The 24199-nt window shown below is 43.7% G+C and overlaps 1 protein-coding gene across 1 annotated transcript in view; it reads right to left on the reverse strand.

The window, feature by feature from the left end:
• The window catches only part of CERS3 (ceramide synthase 3), a 96613-nt gene extending 75796 nt beyond the window's left edge, over positions 1–20817 (reverse strand). The window contains exons 1-2 of the mRNA XM_059418484.1: positions 20642–20817; positions 14375–14475 (exon numbers count right to left, since the gene is read on the reverse strand). The gene's annotated coding sequence lies outside the window, so the exon portion shown is untranslated. The remainder of the gene's footprint in view (positions 1–14374; positions 14476–20641) is intronic.
• Positions 20818–24199: the final 3382 nt, after the last annotated feature.

Consider the following 24199-nt stretch of genomic DNA (forward strand, 5'->3'; position numbering starts at 1 on the left):
AAACAGCAGGCTTTAAAGCAAGAACAGACCAACTGCCCTGAAGGCAAAGTAACTGCCCTAGCTGATAGCCTTTTTGGGGGTAAGGGTACTTGGTAGACATCCACAAGCCAACATTTTAACTCTAGCCATTGACTTTAAAACCCAGGCTACGCCTCTCACCAGCCTCTCTACCATCCAGTTATTTCTCTCAGGATGAGATCAGAGGCTAAACACAGAAAAATGAGCTGAAGAGAACTGGGGCCAGCAGTCTCCAATCCTCTGGGCTGCTTCGGTTTACTAGCAGGAAACAAATCACAGTCTGTCAGGCTCCCACTAGCTGCTCCTAAGGCCACAAGCCTGTGCCAATACCTCTAGCCTCCTTCATAGCCACTTTTTCCTGACTCTAGTGTACCAGATGTGCCATTTTGGATATAGCCCAGTGTCCAGCTCTCAGAGCAGCAGGGAACATCAGCACTGTGGGGGGAGTTGGTGCACTGCTTTTCCCACTGTGAGAGCCAAGGGAGACCATCCTACAACTGCTGAGAGTTGGCTGGGATGGCCTTGGCATGGCCAGTTGGATGCTTTCCTCAGGACTTCGAGTCTGGAGCAGAGAGCGATAACCAGGAGTAGCAGATGGCATCCTGCCTAGGTTGCTGCTGCTGAAAAGACAGTTGTCATCCCTTGGCTTTTTGGATTTCCTGATTGCCCTGGTTTCTTGGTTTCCACCGTCATCCAAGTCTGGTCCACCAGTCTTCCTTCAGGGCTGTGAGTCCCTTCCAAGGAAGTCCTTTGTTTAAGATAGTAAGAGGTGGATTCTGTTGTCTATGAGATTTTAAGTGGAGGAGGAACTGGGGGCATTTGTCAGTTCCTCCCTCTGATCTCATCTTGCTGACAATGGGCACTCATGTATCCCCTTCTCTCCCCGCCATCTTTGCTTCTATTCTGCCCAAGTTTCAAATCTGACAGTGACATTATTACTAGTCACCACGTGAGGTATTTTTCAATGTAAAAGAGGGTGCTGGCTTCTTTGACACAGACTTAAATAGGTGCTTGGTAGATGACAAGACATTTACCTACCCAGCAAGTAGAGCAACACCTTTACGCCACGTTAACTAAATATCACAGTATTTCAATAATAACCAGCGGGGAAGGGCATTAGGCCATCCTGACGTGGGGAAGTATCAGCATTTTTTCAGAGCCCATAGGTGATGACTCTTAAGAGTAGTCCTGAGCATTTGCAACAATGAAATCTGTCATTCAAGGCCCTTTTCCCCATGGCTCCTTCACTTCTTGGACAGTTGGAGAAGCCCACTGATTCCCACAGTCAATTTATAGCCCACCTCTCATCTTGATTCATTTTGCTCAACTCTAGGACTTTATGGCAACTGAAATATTGTCAGCTCTGTTGACTCTTTCATCTCTGCTTGGTGTGCTTTTTAAGCAAAGGTATTTATTTACTCCTTGATTACTCCCAGTGCTTTTTTTTTTTTCTCATCAGTTACACAAAAGTCCCCCTTTCCCATCCCATGTCCATTCTCTCAGTCCTGAAACTCATATTTATATAAAAGTATCTGAATGAACTGTACTATTTACATTAAAAATATCTGAAGCTCTTTCTAAAAGTAAGAAAAATGTGCAAGAAAAACACCTGTGGTTGTTTCTTTATACTTCGCAGAAGAATCGGTATTGGAGGTGGCATCATAGCCCAGCTGTGTTTTCCCACCTGGAAGTTTTAAACCCTATTTCTACTCCAGCTGCCAGTAGTTTGCAGGAAGACAATCTCCCTAATGTAGGTTTTTATGACTCATTATTTTCTGACCTCATGGATACAGAACCCAACAGGGTGAAGGAAGCCTGTTGAGCCACTTTCTCAGATGAACACCATTAAATTTGACCTTAGGACTGAAGAAATAAAACCATCTGGGCCACTAGTTTATCACTATTTGAAGCAACGTTTTTGCAAAGTACTAAAAAAATGTGGCCCTCTGACCCTTGCTGAGGTAAGAACTCTGAGTCAGGCTGAAGTTTTGGGCAAGTTATGAAATTCTGGTAATCATCTGTGCAATATCTACTGTAAAATAACCACAGTGCCTTAGAAGATAACTTTACAGAACATATCTCTTGGATAGAGGAGGGTGAAAAGAGAGTGTCTCTATGGAACAGAACACATCTCTCCCAGAAAGGCTGGTGACCGGAAGTGGGAAATTAGGCAGACAACGCTAATTGAATTAAAGGTGTATTCCTGAGTGATAAAGTGAAACAAGGACACGTTGGAATCAGCGCTCACTATCTCGGAGCATCATTATTGTTGGAGGAGGTGAGAGTTGGTGAGAACTTTGGAGACTGGGTGACCAGCTAGATTATGGTGGGATGAGGATTCTCTGGGGACACAAAGTCAGCTCCAGCAGAACAAGGACCTTGCCTGGCTTGTTTACTGTTGTATATCCAAGGCTGGCCACAGAGTAAACACTAAATAAGTATTTGTTGCATTCAACAGAAAGGTAACCGAGGCTAGAATGGACTTTTGAACACTCCAGGAGCGATGCTATAGCCAAAAATGATATTTGGTTTCACTATCTACAAACAATCTCATTTTTATCAGTTGCAAAACAGTTTTTAAAATTTGGTGCAAGGGTATCAGGTAAACATGTTTATCTACATTTAATCTGTTTGTGTTCTCTTTGGAATGAACTCTACCAACTCAGCCAAAAAAACTGGTTATGCCTCAAGATAAAACACAAAGGAAAACATCAGCAGCTACTTGCTTCCTGTCACTAGTGTAAGGACGGAGCAAATGGCAAATTCCAATTCTAAAAGAAAAAGAATTTTAAATTGTGCCATTGCAAATGGATAAGACAAGGCAAATGACAGAGCAACTTACCTCTGAGGGCTATTTATTACGATGAGTTAGTGCATTAAAAGCCTGCAAATGCCTGGGCTTATCGTAAGAGGAACAAACAAACCAACAAACCCTACACTTTGTGTAGAGAAGTAGTTAACTTGCAACAAGATAATAAGTGATTCTTTCACTTTAAATTTTACCTTGATATCAGTTTAAAGACTTGAAGAAATTCAAAACACACCCACAGATTTAAAAAAGAACAATTCAGAGTATTTGCAAACAAAACCAGGTATCACCACGAAGATGTCATTGTGGGGCATCAGGAGGTCCTGAGTTTCCAATCATTCTGCCTTTTAGAGTCCCCCTACACCCCGGCCCCCAGGTTTTATGTGGGCATGTGACTGCCCTACCACGTGAGGCATTTCCCAACGTCCCCTGTAACTAGATGTGGTCATGTGTGACTACGTCTGGGTCAAAGACACAGTGGTGGCATTGATTTGAGTAACTTCCTTAAATACCAAGCTCTGTGTCCTGGCTTCTCTCCCTGAAAATAGGGATGGCAGTATATAAGAGCAAGCTTTGAGGCCAAAGAGCCCATTTTCCTGGCTACATACAAGAGAAATGAACTTTTACCTTCTCTGTAAGTCATTGAATTTTGAGTCCTTTTTGTTTTAACTGCTTAGACCATAATTCAAACACATAAAGGAAAATTGAAAGGAGAAGTAAATAAGTACTATATTGCTGTATTGTGTTATATTGCTTCCAGGCAGATTATAAAACCTGGAGACATCTGCTCATCAAATTACTGTTTAGAGAATAAAAAGGAGACCTACAGACTGGGAGAAAATATTTGCAACATTTGAAATGGAAAATATTTGTATCTACAATATAGAAAGAGCTCCTGAAATTCAATAATAAAAAAAATCAGGAGACTTCTTCCTTAAGTCATTTGGGGGCATGTTTTTCCATTAATATTCTGCCTACTGGGGAGCACCCTAAGTATTTACTCTGCCTTTGGGGCTTCTTGCATGGAGCTGGTGCCAATTATCAATTTATTGCCTCTCAACTCCCAAATTCACTCTTTTTTACCCACTGTGTGAAATGATCTGGTGCCTTTCCTCTTTTCCCTTTGCCAGCTAGCCCTGGAGTTGTCAGTAGAGGACGGTGGAGAGACATTGCAGGATGAAAGGGTTTTACTTCCTGACTCTGGTACATCCCAGTAAAAGGCTCCAGGTGCCCCTGGCAGCCAGCAGATTCTCCTGGCAGCCCCCTTGGGAGTTTTGTAGCAGAGGGCTTCCAAGGAGACACTTTACAGTGAATAGCCCTCCCCACATCCTAGAGGGTAGATATCTGGCAAGTTCTAGAGAGCTGCTTTCCAGTCTATTCTGCTAGTACCAGGAGTAACTCCTCTGTTCCCTCCCCAACTGGTCTGCCCCTCAAGGGAGTCTGGGAAGGGTGGTGTTTCCTTGCAAGCTCTGGTTCAGCTCCAAGGGTTATAAGTTTCCTGGAGCAGTGATCCCTATATTCTTTAGTGTTCTTCCTACTGGCCAATGCCTCATGTCTCCAATCTTGATTGGGCCCAGACAGCCTTGCTGGAAAAATCTAACCTTATGTGCTTAATCTAATACTAATTTGCAAAAGCTCAAGTTATCCTGAAAAGTTAAAAAAAAGAAAAGAAAAGAAAAGAAAAGGCTCTGGAGTTCAAATTAGAAGGGGGAGCCTTCTCATTTTTCCCTTCTAATACTGTGTAGAGTTTGCATATAGATTAAATGATGCATTGAGATTTCAGGAAGATGGGCTTATGCTCCTTTCCTCCTAGCTCCATTTAAAGCTTAGTTAGGTTAATGTCCCACGAGCTGGCTATCACTTTCTACAAGGGCAACAATTCCTCCCTGTTAGTAAACATAATTGGGATATTTTCCCAGCAAAACTAATAAACCCCTAAAATGCCAACTAGGCACTTGGCATCTGTATGGGGTCAAGTTCTCTTTGAAGTCAGGGCTATCCCCCCAGTGTTATTCTCTTTAGGCCATGTTTCTCTTGGCTCTGTAAAAAAATTTCACAATATGCCTTGATCTAGGGTCCTAATGGAAATCGTCCCTTCCTAACTAACTTAAATATTGAGCCAATGAAGTTCAATTCCTAGAAAATCACAAGTCGCTGTTTGCTGTTGTGTGCAGAAGAAAGCCCATTTGGGGATGGCTCTGCCAGAGGCTTACTATCTGGAGCGGCCCCAGCCTCCTTTGAAGGCAGCTCCTCGGGGCCCTACCCCATCTCGGGAGACTCCTATAAATGAGAAGCTGTAACAAGCCCCCAGGCCACTGGGCCCCTGTCTGCTTTTCCAGGCTATGCCTCCCTTCCCCTTCACTCTGAGACCCCACAAGCCAGGTCTGGTTTTTGACCCTTGAGAACAAAAAAGTTCTCTCCTGCCTTCAGGCATGTGCATTAACTATTCTTTCTGCCAGACACCCTTTCCCCATCTTTACCCAGCTCTCTTCTCCTTGAAGACTTCTTATGACCCCTACCCCCCACTGTTTTAAATCCAAATCAAGGACTGTCATCGCTCTGTGTTCTTTTCCTTCATAACCTGTATCAAATTGGTAAATATATGTTTGCATATTGATTTGATTAAAATCTGGCCTGCTCCTCAGACTTCAAGATGAAGGACATCCCAAGAGCATCCCTAAGTTGGCATACTGTAAGGGCACAAAGAGTTAAGTGCTCAATAGATATTAAGGGAAGTTAGTATATAATACAGTGGTCAAGTCCAAGGATTTGGGAATCCAGACTGCCTGGGTTCAAGGCCTCATTTTGACACTCCAAGAACTGTGTGCCCTCGGACAGCTAACTTAATGTCAGTTTCTTCATCTACAAAACAGGTGATAACTGCACCTCTCTGATAAGGTGGTTAAAAGGGTTAAGTGAGTAACTATCTGTAAATCACTTTATCACATGCCTGTTAAACAATTGATTGGAGTCAAACTCTTAAATACCATTGGTTGGGGTACCAGGTGGTGGGTATTATAGAGGGCATAGATTGCATGGAGCACTGGGTGTGGTGAAAAAATAATGAATACTGTTATGCTGAAAATAAATTTTTAAAAATCCCATTATATTTGAAAAAAAAAAAAAGAGAGAAGAACAAAACGAACTTTTAGGTCCCCAAATTCTGTAACTGACACCTGTTATAAGAAGTCATTTAAAAATAATATACAGTAATGTGACTTAGTTAAAACACTTACATTTTAAAAAAGCCTAACTGATACTGCCGCTTAGGGTAACAAATTTTAGGAGTCACTAAAATATTCAAACCTACCTTGGAATATATATGAAACTTGACAAAAAAATGTTTAGGCTATAGCTAATAAATAATACTTCAGTGTTCATAATAATGGGTGTTTTAAAAATCTGGAATATTTAAGTCCATTTTGAAATGTTAACTCTACGCAATAACATTCAACTAATATTAAAAATTATATTTACCAACATGCAAAATGTTTAGACATGTAAAAAATTTCAAAATTATATCTACACTTTAATTATATGATGGTATATGATTTCATTTATTTTTAAAGATTTATTTATTTGACAGAGAGAGACACAGCGAGAGAGGGGAACACAGTGGCAGAGGAAGAAGCAGGCTTTCCACGGAGCAGGGAGCCCGATGTGGGGCTGGATCCCAGGACCCTGGGATCATGACCTGAGCTGAAGGCAGACACCTAATTACTGAGCCACCCAGGCACCCCTGATTTCATTATTATGCTACTTTATCCATATACATCTGAATGTGTGTGTGTGTGCACACGTGCGTGCATGTACGTAAAAGCAAACCAAAGGAAACCTGAAAAAAGGGTAAAATCCTTAGTGTTGAAAATTTTTAAATTATTTTTACCGCTGATAATTTGTTACTGTTGATCCAAAATTAAGAAAATTAATAACTGAGGGATGCCTGGGTGGCTCAGTTGGTTATGCAGCTTCCTTCGGCTCAGGTCATGATCCCAGCGTCCTGGGATCGAGTCCCGCATCGGGCTCCTTGCTCTTCCGGGGAGCCTGCTTCTCCCTCTGACTCTGCCTTCCACTCTGTCTGCCTGTGCTTGCTCTCGCTCGCTCTCTCTGACAAAAAAAAAAAAAAAAAAAAAATCTTAAAAAAAAAAAAAGAAAATTAATAACTGATTTCTTATTAATGACTCAAGTCAACAAAGGTACATTTTGTTCTAAAAATCATACTCTCATCCAGTCCAGCCCTATCAATATGAAGAAAGAGTCCCAGGGAAATACAGGTGCCTTGTCTTACTAAGACGTATTACTAAGGTAATTTATTCTGCATCAACATTTTGAGAGAGTAATTTTTCATGTAAAGGTTTCATATACAAAAGCTAATAGCTGATTTGAAGGCAGGCAAGTTTGTTACCTACACAAAACTTCTCCCAGCCTTCTTCTTATACATACAAAAGCTAACTCCAGAATCTTTTATATTCTAATAATTTCAAGGAAAATAAAATGTGCTTCCATAGTCACTAGAAAGATAGGATCTTGAGGTCCATCTATAAACTGACTTCAGGGGTACCTGGGTGGCTCAGTTGAGTGACTCTTGGTTTCAGCTCAGGTCATGATCTAAAGGTCATGAAATCAAGCAGGGTTGTCAGGATCTACACTTAGTGAAATGGGGGAGCCTGCTTGAGATTCTCTCCCACTCTCTGCCCCTCCCCCCTCTAAAAAAAAAAACAGATTTAAACTGACTTCAGATTTCGAAGGTAATAAACATAAGACAGAAAATGCAGTTTAAGGAGGCGGTATTCACCAGAATTTCATTCTTCCAGATGCCCCTTTAACTTTATCACATCTCTGTTGTATCTCTGCCCCAGTTGCTAATTGACAGAGATTGCCAAAGCCCAGGATAAGGCCAAGAAAGAGGTAAGTGACCAAGAAAGTTTACTTATACTGGCAACATGGGTAGAAACTTGCAGAAAAACAAGTATAACTGAAGTCAGCAGGATATGAAGCACAGTTACAGAACAGAGAAGTCTTAGAAGGATGTAAACCCTAGGGTTTAAAGAGAAGGGACCCAAGCTGATTGGGAGGGACTCTACAAGAAATTTACACAGGACCCACTGTTCATAATTCTGCCTTTAAAGGCAGAATTCCCTCCCCCCTCTTGTTTTTTTAGTTAAATTTAGAAGTCAACAATGTAAATTAAGAGTTGGGTAACTAGGCAATGCTGTTGCAATGTAAAGAAATGTTAACCCAATTAGCATCACGTCAGCATCTCCTTTCCAGTTGCTATTAAATATTTTGCTCCTCTCCACCAAGTCCTTCCTCACAAGCTCTCCTCCCTGGACTGGTGAGTCACACATCTTGCTCCACAAATTACCCTGTTATTAGTCTCAGGGACAAGTGAGTGATGTAGGCAAGAGCTAGGGGGCTGGGAACCTTGCTGACATGACTCACTCCCAGAGGAGCCTGAGGAGAGGCCCTGATTCTGTCTCAGTTCTCCCATCTGAGAGGCAAGAGGACTGGCCTAGAGTCTGTAGAGCCCTGTAGAGCCCTCCTGGGGACCGCTGAAGGGTGCTGCAGAAGGCTTCCCACCAGTTAGTCCCAGACAAGAAGAGTCAGCAAGACTGCCATATATATATATATATATATATATATATACTCTTTTTTATACATATATACATATATATATATATATATATGATGAATATATATATATACACACACACATAGCAAGCCTGTAATTGATGAATAAAATCCAAAATGGAAAAAAAATGCAGTCCTTCACATACCACCAAATTTGAGGAAGAACTATGGCTTCAGAGTCAGAAAGCCCCAGTCTGAGTCCTAGCCTTGCCTCTTAAAACTAGATGAACTTGGGGGGTGGGGTGGCACCTGGGTGGCTCAGTCGGTTGGGTGTCAGACTCTTGATTTTGGCTCAGGTCATGATCTCAGGGTCATGATATCAAGCCTCATGTCCAGCTCCATGCTCAGCATGGAGTCCACTCCGGATGCTCTCTCTTCCTCTCCCTCTGCCCCTCCCCCTGCTCTCTCCCTCCCGCCTCCCTCTCTCTAAAATAAATACATCTTAAATCTTAAAAATAAAACCCACATAACTAAGTGAACTTGAGCAACTCAGTCTCTCTGAATTCTTTGCTAGCTCCCTTGCTCAACGGTGCTAATTCCACCTTCCACAAAGACCTGTTGCAGAAGGAGAGTGATTCATTATGTGGAAATACCTGAACGCAGTAAGGGGCCGGATCTATGTTACAGAGTCATGTTATCTTGTTATCACCTTATTGGGTCTGGGCAAGACTCCCGATGTCAGGCTGGTTTAAATAGTAAGATTAAATGCTCAGTTTAAAAAGATTCCCCAAGGGAGAGTAACGGGACACCCCTGCCCCTTCACAGAGGCACTCTCCCCACGATCTCCCCATCTCTCACTGTGGGGAAAAGATAACTGGCTTCATTTCCTTCTTTCAGTAAGGGAAGCCTACCTAAAGGACACAGACAAGGCGAACCTAAACAGAAAACCTAGGAACAGTCTTGGACAGACAGTACTACACAATGTCATCTAGTTCAGACCTTTCAGACAATCAGACTCACCTGGGGTGATACCCCAGCCACTCCCCACAACACCCTGGAGTAGAATTTCGAGGATACGACATGTGGGAACCCAAGGCCCAGTGGCTTCTCAAGGAAAAGGGGTTTGGGGCTCTGACTGCCCAACCTCAGCCCTTTCCAGCTACCTGAGCTAGAAGAGCATGTGACTTTCTTCCCAGCCTTGAATTTCTCATCTATAAGCTAGGAATAATATTTTCTATTTCTGTACAGCCCCAATTGGGACTAAGTAAGGTCATGTGTCCAAATCACTCTGTAACTTGGGGCATATGGTGAGTGTGTTAGGATTGTCACTATTTACCTTTCCTCATCAATGGCGCCACGGACTTTGAGGTGGCCCAGCGCTCAGCCCTCATTCACTGATTTCCTACAGTCCCCTAGTCAGTGGTAAGGTCGGCTGGACTGAGTGTCGGAAAGGCCGCAGCTTTTCTGAGGGACAAGTGCAATCACCTGACAGGGCAACTCATTTCTTCAGTGACAGCAGGATTTCTTTCGTCACTGGAACCCAACATGGGCAGTATCACCAAAGGAATCATTTTACGAAAGAGAGGAAAACCTACAGAAGGGTGTGGGGCCACATCTTGATCGAGAAGGAATTTCGAACATCCCTCTCACAGATGAGGAGGAGGCCAAGTTCCTTTTAGGGAAGGACTTGGGGTTACTAAGGCACACCGATGAAGCAAGCCCCAAATTTTAATGTTTTAAAAATATATGCTTATGTAATAGTTAAAGGCAGGGTTTCCAGTTGCACAGCCTGCTGCCCCCGCAGAATGAAGCAGTCTTTGGAAAAGAACAAGATGACAAAGATTCTAGTAATCTTCAGGTGAGGGTGAGGTGCAGTGGGCGGGGGAGCCTCCAGTAGAGGGCAAGAAAAAAATTCGCAATTGCTGCTTCTCAACAGTTTTCTTCACGGACTCTGAAATCATAAAAGAAGTTAGAAGGATAAAAGGCAAGATTTCCTGGGGCGCCTGGGTGGCTCAGTGGGTTAAAGCCTCTGCCTTTGGCTCAGGTCATGATCCCAGGGTCCTGGGATGGAGCCCCGTGTTGGGCTCTCTGCTCGCAGGGAGCCTGCTTCCCCCTCCCTCTCTCTCTGCCTGCCTCTCTGCCTGCTTGTGATCTCTGTCTGTCAAATAAATAAAATCTTTAAAAGAAAGGCAAGATTTCCTTATGGCAAGAACTGTTGGTGTGGGGCTGGGAGAGTAGCACCTGGTAATCACTGTTTGCTCCTTTGAGTAAATAGGGATGGGTCAACTCCCTTCCTTGGCTGGGACAGCTGCTTCCTCTGTCCGTGGCCATTAGTCCCTGCTATTTATTCACCATAGGAAAATAGTCCCTAAAATCTCAAAACTAAACAGAACGAGTCATTCCTATCCAGTCTTGATCTACTGCAAGAAGCCCCTTAAAGGGGGGTGGGGACAACCCCATATGTATAATGCCCAGATTTTACGTAGATGGGGGAGAGACAGAGACAGACACGAAGAGACAGAGATCAAAAGACACAGAGATAGAGACTTAGGCAGGATATATGTGAAGTCTATCTAGAACATAGGGAACATATTTCACGTATTCATTTTACTGGTTTTTTTAAAAGATTTTATTTATTTATTTGATAGAGATCACAAGTAGGCAGAGAGGCAGGCAGAGAGAGAGGAGGAAGCAGGCTCCCTCCTGAGCCCGATGCCGGGCTCGATCCCAGGACCCTGGGACTCAGGGATCATGACCTGAGCCGAAGGCAGAGGCTTTAACCCACTGAGCCACCCAGGCGCCCTTCATTTTACTGTTTTTGATTAATGATTAAACCCACGGCTTCAAATGTAGAGCTATTTTGCCTGCGGAAATGGAAGGAAAACATCCTGGGTATATTGTATGAAAATGTAACATATTTAAAAGTAAAAATTTGGGGGTGCCTGGATGGCTCAGGTCCTTAAGTGTCTAGCTTTGGCTCATGATCTCGGAGTCCAGGGATTGAGCCTCGGTCAGGTTCTGTGCTCGGCTGGGTGTCTGCTTGTCCTTCTCCCACTTCTTTGGCCCCCTTCTTGTCCCTCTGTGCTGCGCCCCCCTGATAAATAACATCTTAAAAAAAATAAATAAAAATTCCCCTAGATTTCCAAACATTTCAAACATTCTTTCTGGAAGCGTATTCTTAACTCTCTCTCCAATACATTTTTATATAATTCTCATTTCAGTCTCTCTGATTTCCGTCTACCAGAGCTAATCAATGTTGTGAATGGGAGAAAACACTGTGCTGACATATACAGTTACCTACAGCAAGGTCACATCTTGCGCATGGGCCAGCTCCTTTTTCCCTGGGGGACATAGGTCGGGCATGTGCCAATGTGATTTTTCTGGCTACTCCTCTATTGATCCTGATTTGGGGGTCTCCAGGTTCCTAAGTCTTGTGCTTCTAAGTCTTTTCTACTTAGGCTAAGATTTATCGGCTCTTTTTTCAAAGTTTTTTCTGCCAAGAAACACAGTTACCACAAGTTCTCCTGGGAATAACTGGTCTGCATCGGTGAAGCGGGACCACGTGTGATCCACAGAGATAACCCACAGGACAGGTGCTGGCTCCACGTGCTGTTGGAGGGGATTCAGAGTTCCTCCTCCCTGTGGTTCCTGTTAGCGAAATTTCAGTATGGATGTCTCTTAAGGTCCTTGTCAAAGAAAGGCAAGCTCTGAAAGCAAGCCAGTGTGAATGGAAGGGTCACAGGATATTCAACACCAAGCATCCCAGGAGCAAGTAATGTCCAAAACATACAGAGAATGGACGACTCTAACCTTGCATGCAGTCTCTTGAAATATACCAAGAGATGCCTAGCGGAGCCTCATTGAAGTCCTTCTGTTCAAGCAGGGGAGGGAGAGCCCTGTGTGCTTCTCTTCCCTGCCCAGTAAAGCTGTTTCTCAGTAAATCCGTCTTCCTGGTAGTTTACGAGGTCGGGAATGTTACTCAGCTGCCGCCTTATGAAATCTGAGCCATTTCAACTTTGCCACGCTGTTAGGTGGAGGTTTCCAGGGCGTGGTGGGAGGACAGGAGTCACATTTACGTATTCCACAGCAATTCTGGAATGCTCAGCCTCTGTCGCTCTGTCATGCATCAGTCAGTGATAACATGAAGCACCAACTGTGTACCGAGGGCACGCAGTTTCAGGCCCAGGAGCAGCCCTACCCTTTCACCCTGGCCTTGTTTGAAAAACACCCCAGTCTGGCCTTGCTCTGGTCATACCTCTCTCCCACTGGCTGAGGAGTCCATAGACCCAAAGCCGCAAGCCCACCCACACACCATATCCCCTTTCTAGACTTGTTAGGGGTACCCGGGACCCTAGAATTCCCTGCCCGACACCTCCAAATTCTCTTTTAAGGCCTGCATGGACCCTTCCCCAGGTCTGTCCTCTGAAAAATGACAGCACAGTATACCCCTAGGCCTACGAATGGCCAACAGGAGACTGTTGGGGAGAAGATGAAAAGACTCACACTTGGACACATACACAGAGGTGTCCGCACACACGGGCACTGGGGCCTCAAGCCAAGCAGGACAATTCTGGGGCTGAGAAGCGGAATAGGGTCAGGCTGAGAGCCAGACAACTCCCCATGTCCTCTTGCCTTGGGCCTGAGGGACAAGCCTGTCCACAGGGACTCAGCATAGGTCTGGCCACTCTAGAGGCCCCAGGAATTCTGGAAGCCAAAGATGGATTCAGGCTGAGCAGCCACCAGAAGGGCTGATAGCATGACAGACAGAAATCCTCAGGTAACTTCCGATGGTCCAGCTGAACCGCTCCTCCCCAGAGAAGGCAACTTCTTTGTTAGCAAAAAGTGGTTTATTCACCTGGCTCCCCTAAGCTTCCCCGCCCCCAGCCCCACCCCCACCCCCAGCAGGTTACCACTTCACTCTAGAAAGCAGGAGGGGCAATACATTTGTGATCAATGCGGTTTGTGTTTGGTAAGAAGGTGTAGAAGAGTAGAGGCTAAAAGGTGGGGGTGGGGTTGGGCCTTGGCCAGGAACCCCTTCTGCATTCTCCACTGATCCACTGCGGATTGGTTAGGTAGGCGGTGGGGTGAAGGCACGTGCCAGCGAGCCCTGTTGTCGCAGGGAAAGGGTCAGAACCGTGATTCAGAGGCCCAGCGGCTGTGCTACCTGCTTTCACAGTTATAAACTGGGAATAGCAGCACCATCTCTTCACAGACTGTTACAGAAGCTGGAGGCAACGATTACATGGTAACTAGTAACCAGCATGCGTATACAATGAACACAGTTTCTTTCACCAGCATCCACTCATTGTATCCTCACCACAATAATAATTATTCATGCCCCCAATTCACACATGCAAAGAGAAGTTGAGAGGGATCAAGGGACCTGCCCCAGGTGACACAGCCAGACCAAAGTTAGGTGCTGGGCTAAAAATCCTCCTTCTCTTTACAGGACTTGATTTTTGTCTTTCATCCATATTTGTGAACATGTGCTGTCATGCAACTCATCCTTTCTGATTGTCACTTCTGATGACTTTGAAGACATGTGCTTTTCAAAGCCTGTTTCTCACAAGGAAGAGTCTGGAAGCCGGAAACCTGCAGGACAGACGGAGCCAACTCTTCCTTCTAATTAGAAGCGAGGCTCAGGGAAAAGGGGATGGTCAAGGTTGGGGGGCCAGCTGGGAGCACAAACAAGGCAAATACCGGCTAAGCTTGGGAGATCTTCATCACCCGGCGCTGTCAGAGGAAACTGTCACTCAACATCCCTCCTCTCAAAAAGAAAAGATCTATAGTATATATATCATAGGGAATAACACGGAACTTGCCTTGCCCAGAACACCGCTCCTTCCCACAACACAGAAAACAATATCATTATAATAATAAAGCTCTGGGGCACAGATATAGTTTAAGACAACACAGTAGAGGTGAAATGAGATAAAATAAAATAAAATAAAATAAAACGTAAATAACAGTAATTACCTTGAGTATATAGGATAGCTTTCTGCGAAGAAATTCAAGTACTCTGTGTATAGGTATGTGGAGATATATGTAAAAGTTTTGCCTTTCCTTTCACAACATCCCTGCGGAAGCAGAAGAGGAAACATAATTAATAGACTATACAATGATACCCATAACTTTCCTTCCGGCTCTAAAATTCAAAGTCACAGTTACAAACCAGTGGCAGAATTTGGTGCAGGAGGAACTGGCCCTATGAATCAGTTTCGTTTGATCTGGGGAGTGTTTTAACATAATTTGCACTGATATCTAAAATTCAGGAATTTTCACCAAAAAATCCAGATTCACAGCTTCACTTGAAAACAACAACAACAACAAAACAAAACAAAACAAAAAATCCCGCAATATCTGGCAGTAATCACAGGACGTGCGGGCCTTAATTGAGGCGTAGGCTTCATCAACCAGCCCACTGCTCATTTCAGTTACCTGCCCAGGCTTCTAAGGCATTAACGTTATAATTCCTTACGCCTCTAAGAATCATCAGTGGGAATTATGTCCTTAAAGTCAGTGCAACTTAAGTAAAGACAGTAAGAACACAGCCTCAAGTAGTGATTACAGTTCTATCAGCACACGGGGCTTGGAAGAGCCACTTGTGACTCGTTAGTACCCTGGTTCTGCCTGCTGGCTCTCTAGGGGGACTAGCTGGAAAACATTTTTAAGCCATGCTCTCGCCTGATTCAGAACACCTAAGTCAGGACCTCTGAAGGCGCCATCCTGATATCAGCATTGTTATCATTGCTTAACAGACGTATTCATTAAAGCCCAGCACGCCGACGGTAGAGCAGCAAATCCCAGAAGTAAACACACCTGAGTTAGAACCAGCAGCTAGACCAAGAAGCGGGACACTAGCAGCACCCCAGGGCCTCCACTGCGTCTCTTCCCAGTCGCTACCCCACTTCCTCCAACTATCTTCGCCTGACCTCTAACACCGTGGACTCAGGTTGCCTGTTCTTGAACTTTGCACAATCAGAATCACACTGACGGCATTCTTTTGCCTCCACGTCTTTCTGTCAGCAGTTGCGACTGAGACAATACCCAGCCTCACGTGTGTGACGGAGCTGACTTATTTTCACTGGGGGTTGGTGTTCCATGGTGCGACTATACCACAACCTCTTTTTCCATTCTCCAGTTGAGGGAAATTGGGGTTTTCTGAAATAAGGCTACTCCCTGTGAACATTCTTCACTGTGTCTTTGGTAAACACATGTCCACATTTCTACAGGGCAATGGAATTGCTAGGTCACGGGTATGTATACACAATTAACAGACCCTCTTGACCAGTCTTCTAGAGCTGTTGTGTGGATTTACACGCCCACATCTGTGTGAGAGTTTCAGCTATTTCGCATTCTCACCAACACAACTACTCTCTACTTTTCACATTTTAGCCTCTCTGGTGGGTGTGTAGTGATATTTTCCTGTGGTTTTGATGTGCATTCCCCTAACAACTGATAAAGTTGAGCACGTTTCATGCTTCTTGGCCATTTGGATACATTCTTTTGTGAAGCTCCTATGTAAATGTCTTGCCCAGTTTTCTATTGTGTTGGTCCATCTTTTCTAACGCGCTTGTTTTTTTTATTCTGGATATAACTCCTTCTTGTTTATATGTATGGCAATGTCTCCTTCCCTTCTGCAGCTGGTCTTTTACTCTCTTAATGGTAAGATCTGATGGAAAGAAGTTATTAGTTTTAATAGAGTCCAATTTGTTTTCTTGTAGTTGCATTTCAAAAAGAAAAAAAGTGAAATTCATCTTAGGAATGTATTTTATTTAACCCAACACATCTAGAATATTATCATTTCAACATAAAATCAATATAAATATTATTACTGAGAACCTAGTTAATTCTTACATTCAGCCAGTATTGAGAACCGAGAGGCTGACCAACAGGTCACAAAATTTGTCCGTAGCTATAACCAGAAATTTTATAGACAGGAATGGATGAAATAGAAGAGAAAAATTCGATATGTGCAGTATTGTTTCATGAAACTTTTATTTCCATTAGAGTGTGTGTGTGTGTGTGTGTGTTTCTAAATTGAGGTCTAAGGAATATTTTTTACCATCAATGATTGTCAAAAAAAAAGTTTAAAATCCACGACAGTAGTGTCATCTGTGGAGTGATTACTTGGGAAAATCAGCTTGCATATTATTTTATAGTCATCATCTAGAAATGCTCTCAAGTTTTACTCTTACACAACTGGTGATAGACCAGACCTTCACACAAAGCAGATCTCCATTTGAAACAAGTCAGGGAAAGCCAGTTACGGCTGGTGGAACAGGAGGAGCTCATTAGAAAGCCTGTGACTTTGACCCAAAGAGGAATATGATAATGAGTTCGTGATGAGAACATTGCAAATGAAAATTGCTAATCTGCACAATTTGAAATTTGTTCAGCATCAGCAGATTTTAGGTTTTTCAAGTTTTAATTGGATGTCAAACAAGAAAACAAAATTTGAGGGGAAGAAATTAAAGCCATTTTAGTTACTAAATGATGTTAAGTAACCTTTGTTATTGAAGAAAATGCTCTCAGAGTATTTGCTTGAATCTTGAAATGCTTATTTAATTGTTCAGCCTACGTCAAAGTCAATCTAATCAACAAAAATTTATTGACTCTCCACTAAAATATGTCTGGCAAAGGAATCAAAATGACAGAAATAGACTTTGCTCTTGCATACAAGAACTCTATGGAGAAAAATGGATTGTGGCATATGATTTTCCCTTCTCTTAGTACATGGATATAGTAAATAAAAATGATTCAAAGCCCCTTAATGTAATATTTTATCTCTCCAATCTACCTAAATTCATGCCTTAGCTGTGATTTTTATAGTTTTCCCATTGAGAGGGAAAGGAGAGATGTATTTGGTGGTCATTTTGCAATATATACAAATATTGAATTATTATGTTGTGTGCTTGAAACTCCTATCATGTCCTCCATCAATTATACCTCAATTAAAAAATTTAAAAAGCCGGGGACCTGTTTTCATTTCTCCCTTCTCCAGTCCTAATGACCAAAAGTCACATGTTTCAGAAGGCACAGCTACAAGATGGAAGGAGACAGAGCCATCATAAACCAAACACCAACTATGTTAGGCCTCTGGTCTGTTCAGTTACTCTCCTTAAGAATGAAGCATGATCCCTCCCCACAGACTTTCCAGTGACCAGGTAGGAAAAAAAAAAAATTTTTTAATAAAATAAAATAAAAAATAAAGAAATGATTATTAAAGTGAACCAAACCCCTTTAACTTTACATTTGAGGGGAATTTGGGCACACAGCTTACGAAATTTTAAATTCTCATATTTAGGAAGGGTGACATTTGTTTCAAGGTCACCCAAGCCAAATTAGTGTGCTCAGACTTTAAGGTACAATAATAATGAAATTTGGGAATAACTCTTTTAAAAAACATAATGATTGCTACAGTTTATTTACAATCAAACATCTGTCTACCATCACTGAAAGCCCTGTGGAGAATTTTGGCTGTTAAAGTGTTGTACAAGGTCAAAGATTCTTAATATCCCCCATTCACTTGCTATTTGAGGATTTTATACCTAAGCCCTAGTTTATTTTAATTAGGTTTTTAGCTTGGTTTATGTTCTTGTCATTTTAAAAAACCCCTCCACAAGACGAAATTTTAAGGTAATATGAGGGATAAGTCTCTTTGCTTTACACAGACTTCTTTCATAGTGCTAATGCCTGGTCCATGTAGGGTGTCCCAAAGATGTCTTCAATCATTCTGGGCCCACCAAATAAATAAAACAACAAACCTGGGCCACGTAGGACCAATAAGGCTGGTGTTCTGGGTGTGCAGGTGTTTCTAAGAGAAGGGAGACCTGCATTTGATTCCCAAGGGAGCTCCCTTGTGTTCCTTTCATCTCTCTGCCATGATCTACAGCTCATCAGGATTCAAAGTTAGGGACAGATTGCCAGAACACCATTCTTAATGCCAACTAGCCCATTTGATGAACTTGACAATAGGCCTTTGGCCAGTAAATAAGCCAATTGCTCTTGTCCAAATCCATTTTTATAAAGGTATATTATCTCCAGTTCAATCTTTGGACTACATCCCTAAGTTCACATTGGAGAGGCCTTGGAAAGCCCAAGGCTGTTGTACAGATGGCCTGGAGCCCAGGGTAAATGAATGGTTGCCACACTACACTCTGTGTTTTATGAGACCTTGGAGCCAGACCCTCTCCCCATGCACAGCCTGCCGGTAGTGCCTTAGGGGCCGAAGAAAACTCCAGTGAACTGTGTGTGTGTGTGTGTGTGTGTGTGTGTGTGTGTGTGTGTGTGTGTGAAAGAACGCATAAAAACAAATCTTTCCTATAACTGTGCAATGATTCGTACAGTAAACGACCCTTGCGAAAGAGGTATCCATCGTCCTTGCCTTTTTCCTGATTTTACTAGGCTCTGGGGATTCCTAACACAGGACGCTCACTGCTCTGCTTCAGGGGGTGTGTCAAAGCCAGATCGGCTCCACCATAGAGGACCTAAATAATCACAACCTGATTCCCAAAGGAAGTCAGTGACACTATGCGAGACTAAACCAGCACCCGTCAGCCCCCATGAGGGCAGAGTCTTGTCTCCCTCGATCACTGCTGTTATGCCTGGAGTCCAGAAGAGGATCTAGTTCACCGGAGGCATCAGCAAATAACTGGGGAAATGAACACTATATGTATCAAAAGCCTACCATTTGTCAATCATGCAAAAGTCTCTTCCTGCTGCTTCTAACAAATGGCCCTGCGGGATGGGTATTCGAATAATTAGCTTGTAAGTAAGGAAATGAGGTTTGAAGAATTTCACTGACTTGCTGAGGTCACACAAACAGTAAGCAGAAAGCAGGGATTCAAATTTAGATCTGTCTTCCTTTCTACCACACCATGCCTTCAGCCCAGGAGAAGCAAATTATAGACTGACCCACAGTGTTTTGCTCTAAGATACTGAGTTAGTGTATTTACATATTATGGGTTCGGGAATCCCTCCACATGACAAGGACTCTGAAGGGCTGAGAGAACAGAAGAGGAATAGGGAGGGCTCCAATCATGTATTTCTGTGTGTAAAAGGCAACAGAATTTGGGTTTCCTCACTTCCCTGCTCTGCCACTGTACCTCTCCCCAAACCCAAAAGTCCTCATCCGAGAACTGCATAACATGAGTTCTCTCTCACGGAACTAACTGGGAAATGCATTTATGCATAGCAAGGACTCCATAAATGGAGATTATCACTAACCCAGAATTATGTAGATTATTACCAACCCAGAATTATCTTCAAACTCATGCCAATTAATTTGATTGTTTTTAGAAACGGCAGAAATATTTTTAGAGGGAAGACCATACAAGTATTACCTATTTTCCCCTTAAAGACTTTACCCCTTGTCCAGCAAATTCTACTGATGAAATTTGAAGTGGCAACCCCTTAAAAAAAAAAAAAAAAAAAAAAGCTTGTGGGGGAAGAGGTATGAAGGTGCTCTTTAAAGTCAGAACCCTCACTCGTGGTATAGAAGGCACTAGAATAGTACGGATTAATGAATCAATAAATATGCATCCTCTGGTGAGTCCCCCAAGTTTCTTTCCCTTGCCCCGTGTGTAAGGCTCTCTAGCAAATAAACTTGTCTGAAAGAACATCCTGGCTAAACATGTACGCTGGTTAGAAAAAAAGAAAAACGATTATGTTTCTCTCTAAGCTGTAGAACTACTCAGCTAAAGCCTCCTGGACACAGCATGGAGACTGTCTCACTCAAGATTGAGCCAGTTTAGGAGAGTCTGCCACTGTGAGGCGAGCAAGTCCTGCCTTGTTCCACATTTAAGACATTCTGACGTGGTCTGAAATGCCTTGGCCATGCCACCCGGAGATCTGCGGTCACTCTCTTCATTTCTCCTTCCTCATAAACCGGGCTGTGCCGACGGAGGGCTCAGCCTCCTGTGATTCCACAGGCTGAACAATCCTGCCTAGTCCTATGCTGGAGCTGTTTCAACTCGCCACAGAGCAAGTGCTACAGGTCAGAGGAGAAGTTTGGCCCCAGCATTTGCTCCACGACTGAATGCTTCTGAAGTCAAACTCATCAGGCGATGGGCTTCAAATCTCTCGTGTATCTCTCCCTGAAGAGCAGACCAAAAATGAACATTTTGAACATCTCTCTCTCTCTCTCTCTCTCTCTCTCACACACACACACACACACACAGTCAAGGCCAACGTGGTCTGAGCATTCTCAAATGATAACAACATCAGTGAAATAGTGCCTACCTTCCAGAAACTTCAGTCCACAAAAGATGCCCCTTCTGTGAAGAGCAGTCAGAGCCAGATTTCCAGCGTTCCAGTCAGCCTCGTTCTCGTCAGAGAGCAACACACCTCATCTCTGTGTAAGCTCTGAAATTCTTTCAGAGAGACCCACCCTCTAAAGTTGCACGTCTAGATTTCTGACTGAGGGCGATGGGTGACGTGAGGCAAAGCTACTGGATGGCACCTTCTGGTTCTTCCTGATGGGATGTTGCTTCCTGTTTCACCACTTGGGAGAGGAGAAAACTGGAGTTCAGTCAGACGCAGGATTACAGATGCATGAGTTGCCTCACCTTGTTGGTTCTGGTGCACACGGCCATTAGCCAACTACCGAACAAGATGGTCTCTGCTCTTTGTCCTCCAAGGAAGGGGTTTAGGCGGTGGAGAGAAACCTGAAACAGTGTTGACAAGCCCACACTATCACCCGAGCGGGTCTGACAGCCATGGCACTCTGTAGAAGCTTGTGAGTACTGGCGGGGCTCTGTGCTAACGAAATCACCACCACAACCACCACCAGCACGCCCTGAAAACGCATCGACTGAGGAGCATCAGGCCCCAGAAAGGCGACCTCTCTGCCTGGCTCCTGGCAACTCGGGGAATAAATTCTCTTCTTTCGAACTACACCATGCCCTCAAACTGAAAGTCTGGCCCCCTTTTCCTTTCAGAACAGTCAGAGGTAATTCTCTTTGTTTTTGTTTCTGTCAGCCTCCGAGAACAGTCAGTCGTTACAGACAATGAAAGACAAACCTGTTAGTAGCAGGATACCAACAGTTGTCCGCCTCGCTGCCTCAAGCACTTCAGTTTCAAAGGCAAAGTTGCCTACAGTGTTTATTTGAGACGGGAGACCTTTGGGGGCTGTTTCCACTTTCTCTTGCCTGCAGATGAAACCACTCCGGGTGTGGGTTATTTAAAGGTGCCTTGACAAGCAAGGAAGCTTCTGCAAGTTGGTTCTTGTACCCCTGGGAGCCAAAGCTCACCTCCCGGGCGGTTCAGCAGCGCCGCCCACTCCGAAGGCCCTGATTCAAGGCCCTTCCCATCAGCCGACCTCAGCTGCTGAGAGATGTCTCCCTTCTCCTGTCAGCTAATCGATGACAGCAAATTAAAAATTGACTAGAGGCAGAGAGGGGGAAAGGCCAGTGTCAGACTCCACAGGTTCTCAAGTTTCAGTAAGTGAATTCAGTTCGAAGAAGCAGGATTGGTCAAGGCCCATTCGCTGGATGCTTGGGTACTTTCCTCTTGGCCTGTTTTTCTCTTCCCAGACTTTCTTTTCGCCATGAAGGGGTTCTGAAATTTTAAAGCCCCTCTGGCAGGAGGGCTGAACTTCCAGCAGAGTGGTCCCTAAGTGGGGCAGGCTGTGTTTCCGATCCTGTTGCCAGGCGACTATGTACAGTTTCCTGGTCTTCCTCACCCCACACTGTGCCTTTCTTGGTCCATCCGCCCCCAGCTGCCACCCGATTTACCTTCCTAATTAAAACTGTTTTTCTTTATCGTGTCTGTCTTCCCCGCTGATAAAGCTCTACCTTATAAGACTCCTTAGCAAGGGAGACTGGTTCCTGGTTACAATCTACCTAGCTCAAAAGAATCCCATTATCATCGGCCGCACTGAGTCACTGTCAAGGTGTAGTCCCTTCTTCCTTCAGGGACAGAGGCAAAGATTAACCTGTTGCCCAATCTATGCAACGGAGTGCAGTAGCTGGAGAGCTTGAAGTGAGGAATTCTGATGCTCTGTGAGTTGTGACCTGGGGGAGCTGTGTTGCTTACACATCAGTCCAGGGTACCTTCCTGTGACCCCTTTACGGAGGACAAATAAATACAAGTATGGTTCTTTCGAAGACTCCTATGGTCATGCCTTTTCCCTTTCCTCTCTCTCACTTGTGCCTCATGATAAATTGATCAGGTCACTGCTAACAGAGGGGAGAGCACCCTGGGAAGCATGACAGAGCAAGAGGCCTGTGTGGGCGTCACTTCTTCTAGGTAATACTTAACTGTCTCATTTTATGAGAAAGATTTAGAAGCGAGTTAAGGTATTAAATCTGTTGTATGTTTTCGATTCTCATTAATAGAGGTTAAGTTGTTTATTAAATATTAATGGTTCAATGCGGCTTTAAAAGTGAACATCACACCTCAGGCAGTTAAGCCTGATATTAGGGGACAAGTTTTATGGGGAGCAGAAGGGGCAGCATGACAAAAACCATGGGATTTTATACACAAGAGCAAGCTTGTTACTAAATGTTACTTAAGTGGGTGAGTTTGGAAAACATCTACTGAGTCTTTTTCCAAAAGTAAAACAGGAGAGGGAGAGAAGAGCAGTGAGGACACTTGCAAACCCAGTCGAGATTCAGGAGGACCACTTAAGAACTTACAAGAGAAAAACAGGGTAAACAGGACACGGGGAAATGGCCCTGGGGCCGCAGCAGGAAGCTCGGAACTAGAAACTATGTCCAGAGCTCTGTTAGCCAGGAACAGAGGATGCCCGGGGTGTAGACACAAAGGAAAGGGAAGTGGGACGACTTCTGATATTCTAAATGGCATGTTACGTTGCAAACCTCAGGCGAATATTCTAGAGAAGCAAATATAAGTTTGATGGAACTGACTTGCTTTTACCTCCAAGGAGCGAATCCCTTCCGAGAAACTTAGTGAATACACTTTGGGCCATATTGATCGTAACCTAATGAGTCCGATTTGGGAGGCTTTTATGAACAAAAGCTCTGTTTTCTGATAGTGCTTGATCTTATCATTTTCACAGACTTTTCCAATAGACAGAAATGTCAAGTCAAAATACTGCCAAACTGCTTATTCCTTAAATAGGTGTGTGGAGAAACTCCTGTGGGATCTAACGAAACAAACCAATGACTTCACACATGCCAGGAATCTGAAGACTGCATCTTCTTGACATAAAAGTCTCCCCCGATGATTTGCCTGAATCCCCACAATGGATGATAGATTGCAGACATAGCTCAGAAATACTGCGGGCTTGGTTCCGGACTACTGTAAATGAACATCTCAATCAAGCTAGGCAAGGAAATTTTTGGCTTCTCAGTGCATATACAAGTTATCTTTACACTATACTGTAGTACATTAAATGTACAATTGCATTATATCTAATAAAATGTGTATTTTAATTTTAAAATACCTTATTGCGAACAATAGGTTAACCATCATTGGAGCTTTCAGCAAGTCCTAATCCTTTTGCTGGTGGAGGGTCTTGCTTCCATGCTGATGGCTGCCCGCTTATGAGGGTGGTGATCTCCGAAATAAGACGGCCGTGAAGTCTGCCGCATGGACGGCCTCTTCCTTTCACAAACGATTTCTCTGTAGCACGTGATGCTGTTCAGTAGCGGTAGAACTTCTTTCGAAATTGGAGTCAATCCTCTCTCACCCTGCGGCTGCCTTATCAGCGAAGTTTATGTCACATTATGAATCCCTGGTTGTCATCTCAGCAGCGTTCACAGCATCTTCCCCAGGAGTAGATCCCATCTCCAGAAACCACTTTCTTTGCTCATCCCTAAGAAGCAACTCTTCATT

This window comes from Mustela nigripes, chromosome 13 (genome assembly GCF_022355385.1).
Source record: "Mustela nigripes isolate SB6536 chromosome 13, MUSNIG.SB6536, whole genome shotgun sequence".
Classification (NCBI taxonomy): domain Eukaryota; kingdom Metazoa; phylum Chordata; class Mammalia; order Carnivora; family Mustelidae; genus Mustela; species Mustela nigripes.